Raw genomic sequence first — 5,811 nt, forward strand, 5'->3', positions numbered from 1 at the left:
TGCACTGGCAGCACTAACAGAGCAAATTTCCAAGACACATCTATCAGGGTAAAAGTGAAGAAGATATAAAAAACACAGTCCTACTATGAAGGAAACCACTTGTATCCAGGGTAAAGTTACCATTTGGAAAATATTTAGTAACTTTACTACATAAAATGTTCATGAAGTAAAATGTGTTCTGTGTTCATTCTGTTAATAATTTCCACCCTGGGGTGATCATTTTCTGAATTCAAATTGGTTTCCTCATCATGTAGTGTGGACACCCAGCTTGGAAAAGTTGGTCGTGTGTCAATTCCTTACTATGGAGTATATGTGCTATGGAGTAAAATCTAAAGTAAATTGCACCACAGTAGCTAGGCAATTAAAATCACAGTCAATGGTTGGGTAGTAAACACCTCTGAAAATCAGACCAATTACTTAACTGACTAAATATGGTCTGTTGAGCATAAGTTTTTAATTTAATTTAGAATTAAAAATCTTGGCTTATGGTTTTCTTATTTGCTGCTTTTAATGCTTCTAAGTATTTGTTTTCAAAATTTAAATATTTGCCATCATCTATAATAGACAGGCTATGTATGTTAAAACTCCTTTTTCTTCCCTACAGTATTTTTCACACTTAAATTTGTTATAAGTAAAAAAATATATTTCCCCCCCAAGTTAGGACTAGTTTTCTGCCTTATCTGGGTGGAAGTAGGCATACAGAAGTAAAAGGACATGTAAACTTAGGAATCTTAACATATAAGGCATATCAAACCTCTGCATACCAAGGTTTGAATAAAAATCTGATCTATCCACAACAGAATATTGCTGAGCCCTCCCACTATGGGCCTGTAGATCTTTAGATGTTCTTTTGAACAATTTTGGGGAGCTGTGATTGGCTTCTATTTTTTTTTAAACAAATATATATGTAAAAAACCCCATTGTGCTAGTGAAATAACTTATTCAATGATATGCAGACATAATGAAAAACATTTTTTTTGTTGGTGATTACCCTAACAAAGCAACTAAGGCATGGATACATATCTTTATGATAATACATTCTGCTATGTATTAAAGTTAACATCCATATTTTATATGCACAATTTATGTTGTGAACAATGATGTCTTTATTTACTCTTCCAGGCTTCTAAAGATAATGATGTTGCTTTTGTGAGCCTTTTATGTTAATTTTATTTTCTGCTTATTTTATGCAGGGTTATTTATTTCTCCTATTAGTTTTATTTCTTGATTTTAAAGTAATTTTTCAACGTTTTTACAAAGTACCAGATTATCAGATGCAGATGTACATATTCAATTACAAGAGCTTAATCTATGCCAATTCCAATTCAGTCAAACACTTACAGAAAGATTTTCAAAGACATAAATAGTTTCTAATTCCATTTCAATTTCAGTAAGTATCCACAAGCCTAAAATAGGTGCCCAAACTTCTTATACAATGCATGGGGAGAGTTCGGTACCTCAGAATAGGATTGCCAAAAGTCATCATGCCAAATGAGGAGTCACTTAAAAAAGCTAATAAAAAACAGAGAGAGAGAGAGAGATTGAGAGAGAGAAGTGCATCTTTTATTTCACCAATCTTAGCTGAGGCATCTATCTCAGATTATGATTCACAGACCAGAAGAGTATTCTGGTCTTAGGTTCTTTTATCATTCATTTCCAAGGTGTAAGAAGATTCAGCTTTTATCACATCATCCAGAAAACATGAAACCTGGACTGAATTCCTTCCCTTGCTTCCTAGGAGAATGCTCTAATCAACTGGTTATAGGTATGCCTGCATGCATGCTCCTCCTGTAAAATCTGTGCAGAAAATAATTCAGTATTTATTGGGCCAGACAAAGGGAGTATGACTCTTTAACCCAATGATTAAGAACATTCACTTGAGAGGAGAAATACCATTCCTGTACTATTTGATCTAAGCTATGATGACTTTGAATAGCCTTGGAAGCAAATGGCTACATGAGAGTGCTGGCTGGCACCTTAAAACTGAGTTGCCTTTGGGGGTCACAATGGACGTGTCTACACGAGTTGCTTTACTGCAGAGTAGACTAATCTACTTCTCAGTAAAGCATCACCATCTAAACATAAACACCATTTACAGCACAGTAAATTAGTCTACTTTACAGTTAACTACAACTGTAAATACAGGTAGTAAACTAACTGTGCAGTACATACTGTGCAGTAGCACACATGCATACAGAAATTTGCTCTCAGCCAGTCCCAACACCAGGGGGCCACCAGGGGGACCCTAGGGGGCTACAGGGGCTACCAATACCAGAGGGCAACCAAGGGATCACACCAGGGGGCCCCTGGTCCTGGTGCTGCTTCGTTCCCAGTACTCCTAGGAGCTGGGTGCTGAGCAGCACCAGGACTGGGGAGCTCCCAGCCAGCTTGAGCTGGGCAAGTAAATCCCAGTATAGCTGGGGGCTGGCTGGAAGTTTTTGCACTTCTGGAGCAGTTCCCAGACAGCCCCCAGTTAGGTGGGGATTTTCCTGAGCAGCTGGGTGCTAGCTGGAGCTTTACTGCTTCTGGGACAGCTCCTGGTCAGTCCCTGGCTGCATGAAGAAGCTCCCCTGGTCATTGGGTTCCCCATGTGCACAGGAACATGAGAGCTCTGCAGCAGCAGCTATCTCCCAGCCCCTTACACATCAGTCCTCCTTCCTATGTGCACAGGGCCAGCAGTCACTACAGATGGCAGAGCTCTCTTGGCCACATGCAAATTGGGGCTTTCTGTTGTGCTTCTTGCCAGCCTCCAGGCTAAGCACCCTGGGGGAAATTGGAGGTCTTCCTGGCTGCTGCAGGGGGGGCAGAGCAGGGTAGGAGCAACCCTGTACCAATTTTTTACTGTTCAGTAAGCTTATATAGCATTAATAGCATGTGCAGATGCACTCCATGTGGCATGCATGGATAGTTTCCCAAATTAGATTTATTCCTATGGTGTTTAGTCTCTATTTATAGTTAGTGTGAAGCTGTATTCTGTTTTGTAAGATTCCTATCTGTAGGTATTATAAGGTTTTTTAATATAAATCCACATTTGCAATTTCATGATGTAACTAAAAAATGATCAAGTGAGGAATTTAGTACACATCCAAGACATTATTTGTGTGTAATGGGAAAATCAACTCCAAAACAGAGAGGCAACTGAGAGAGGCCAATGTTCCTTAGTCAGAGGGCTTCAGGTGTCTCAGGAGGAAGACCTTTCTGGAGACAAGAAATGTCATGAGAATGCTGGGGGAAGAGGAGGAGGCTGCTTGGAAGTGATTTAAGAAACTAGTTAAGGGATATCTTTTGTCCTCTGGATGCAAGGCTCAGGAAAAGTGCAAGGATTTTAGCAAAATTAATTTTGCCAACTTCCCTTGTAACTTACCTGGCACTTAGCAATGGCAGGGCACCAGCCAGACCCCTGAAGTAGCAGCTCAGCAATACCAGAGCTCCTGTTCATTTCTCTACATGCTAGACTCCTAAGGTATGTGTAAGGTATGTGTAGTTTTTTTCATTGCCCTAATTGGCCATCTGTGCTGCCTGTCCAGTTACATTGCCCATGCCCAGGTTGTGGAGGTCGAATGACCTCAGGATCCAGGGCTGGGAGAATCAATAAGAAAGATGATATCTGGAGTTTCTGGCATGTCTATCAGGAAGGCTAAGATGTAGCCAGTACAGAGGCTAAAAAACTTTACCTGTTTTGCCTTTCTGTCCAAACATATGGTCAGTTTTGCTTGTATTGTTCTTTTTTCCTATAAAATAAATCTTTTTGTTGTTTTGCCCCCTTACTAAAAACCTGTGGATAGAGTGATTTCTCGGCAAGTAATATTTTAGGGTAGCCCTTTCTATGGAAAGGGGGGAACTATAATTTCTTTTGCATTCCAATAAGCAGATGACTTACAGCAGCATTTCCCAACTGGTGTGCTGCGGTACACTGGTGTGCCATCAGGCATGTCCAGTTGTGCCATGGCATTTTGGGCTGGAGCCCTCCACGCCCCCAGTTGTTCCCTACCGCTCTGTGTTCAGCCATGTATCTCCTCCACCTCCCTCTGTGTTTGGCTGCTCACCACCCCTCCCTCCCCACTCCACATTTGGCCAGTGTGCTGTGGGGTGGGAGAGGTCATATAAGTGTGCCGTGTGGTGAAAAAGGTTGGAAATGCTGACCTAGAGATTGCTAGGATACCCTTACTCTGTTTGTTGAATCCAATATAAAGGCAGTGGAGCTGAGGCTTGCTAAGGTAAGGAGTTATCCCGGGGCATTTTAGTCAGTTCTTTAGGAAAGTGGCAGCACAGTGGGGTGAGACTCAGGGCTATGAAGATCCCCCAAGGATAGGTTTGTCACATTTGGGTTCTAATATTCCCCGTGATGAATAGTCAATATAAAATATGTAAGCAGTGCTTGGACCAAGTATCAGAATTAATATCTCCTACACCCTTCATAAATACAATATCCCTACAATAGGGGCTGATGCCATCTCTAACTTTAAATGGAAGTGGTCATGGTTTTCTTTGTTTTGTGTAGAGTTCAAATCTGCTGGTTTCTTAGTTGTCCTCTGAGATTATCTATTGGATCAGGCTACTCAAGACAGAAAGTCTAGTTTGTGTGTCATCATTGGCTATAGGGTGGGTTCTCATTGTATTATATAGATAACAAGCGGCTTGGGCCTGAAAAGATGGCCATAGGTCTAGATATGCACAAGAAATACAATTTTAGGTACCTAAGGGTGTGTCTACGTGTGCTTTTATGCACGCCCATACAATGTGCATTAGCCTATTGTGCATTAAGTCAATTTAGGCATGCATCCACACATGCAGATGCTAATGTGCATTAATGTGGGTGTGTTGCCTGATTTGGGACAAAAGTTAGTCCCAGGTCAAGGGACACACACTGAATTAATGTGCATTAGCACAGCTACATGTTCACTATTGAAATTTAACTATTAGTGAATAAATTTGATACATGCTCTAAGCAGCTGTCAAATTTAGTCTCAAAGAGCCTTAAATCTCCATTTTTAAGGTACATTAAGAGTGTTCATGTGTAGACACATTTAATGTGCCTTAAATCAGGCTAATGCTCATTAAATGTGTATGTGTAGACGTGGCCTAAGAAATTGTATTAATGCTGACAAAATGTTAGCACCTAAGTGGTATAATGGTAGTTTTAAGGATTGCCTTAAAGGACTACATTCTGCATAAGTATCACTTTATGTGCCTAAAATCTTTTGTGGCTCTTGGCTGTAACTGCTTTTGGTGTCTTTGAAGATCTCCACTCAATTCATGTTTGTCACAGCAACCTTATATGATTGATATAGGCCTACACAACCGATCACCTTTGAATGCAGATGCTGAAAATTGAGTAATCCCTAGCCCTGCACAAAGTGTTTTATTTTTTGTTTTGTTTTGTTTTTATTTATTCCCTGATGCCATCTAAACATAGAAACCTCAGTATCATTTGTTGCCAAAACTTTGAAATTAGCTGAAGTTTCTTATTCCCTTGACAGGCAAGGTTCTTTGGGTAGATGTGATATCTTTTATTAGACCAACTCAGTAGTTGGAAAAAAGTTCTTGGCAAGCTTTTGGGCACAGTCACTCTTCTTCAGGCATGGGGAGTCTCTGCTGTTCTGAGACTCCAAGAAATGAAAGAAGATAAAAGTGTGCTGGGATGTCAGTGAAAATGTAAATAGGTAGAATTAGGAAGACAAAAGGTGAGGAAGAGTGGTGAAGCGGGGTGGGGGGCCGGGGGGAGGAAGGAGTCGTTGGGGGAAGGGGAAAACAAGGGTGGAGGAATCATTGGACTGCCAGACCAAGCAACACCCACAAGTACAGCCCAGC

At 40.8% G+C, this 5,811-nt stretch overlaps 1 long non-coding RNA gene across 1 annotated transcript in view; it reads right to left on the reverse strand.

Moving 5' to 3' along the window:
- Window positions 1-5,811, reverse strand: part of LOC109302439 — a 13,605-nt gene that overhangs the window by 830 nt on the left and 6,964 nt on the right. The gene's annotated exons all lie outside the window — the stretch shown is intronic.

The sequence above is a fragment of the Gavialis gangeticus genome, unplaced genomic scaffold (assembly GCF_001723915.1).
Source record: "Gavialis gangeticus isolate Ggan-Ray unplaced genomic scaffold, GavGan_comp1, whole genome shotgun sequence".
Lineage (NCBI taxonomy): Eukaryota > Metazoa > Chordata > Crocodylia > Gavialidae > Gavialis > Gavialis gangeticus.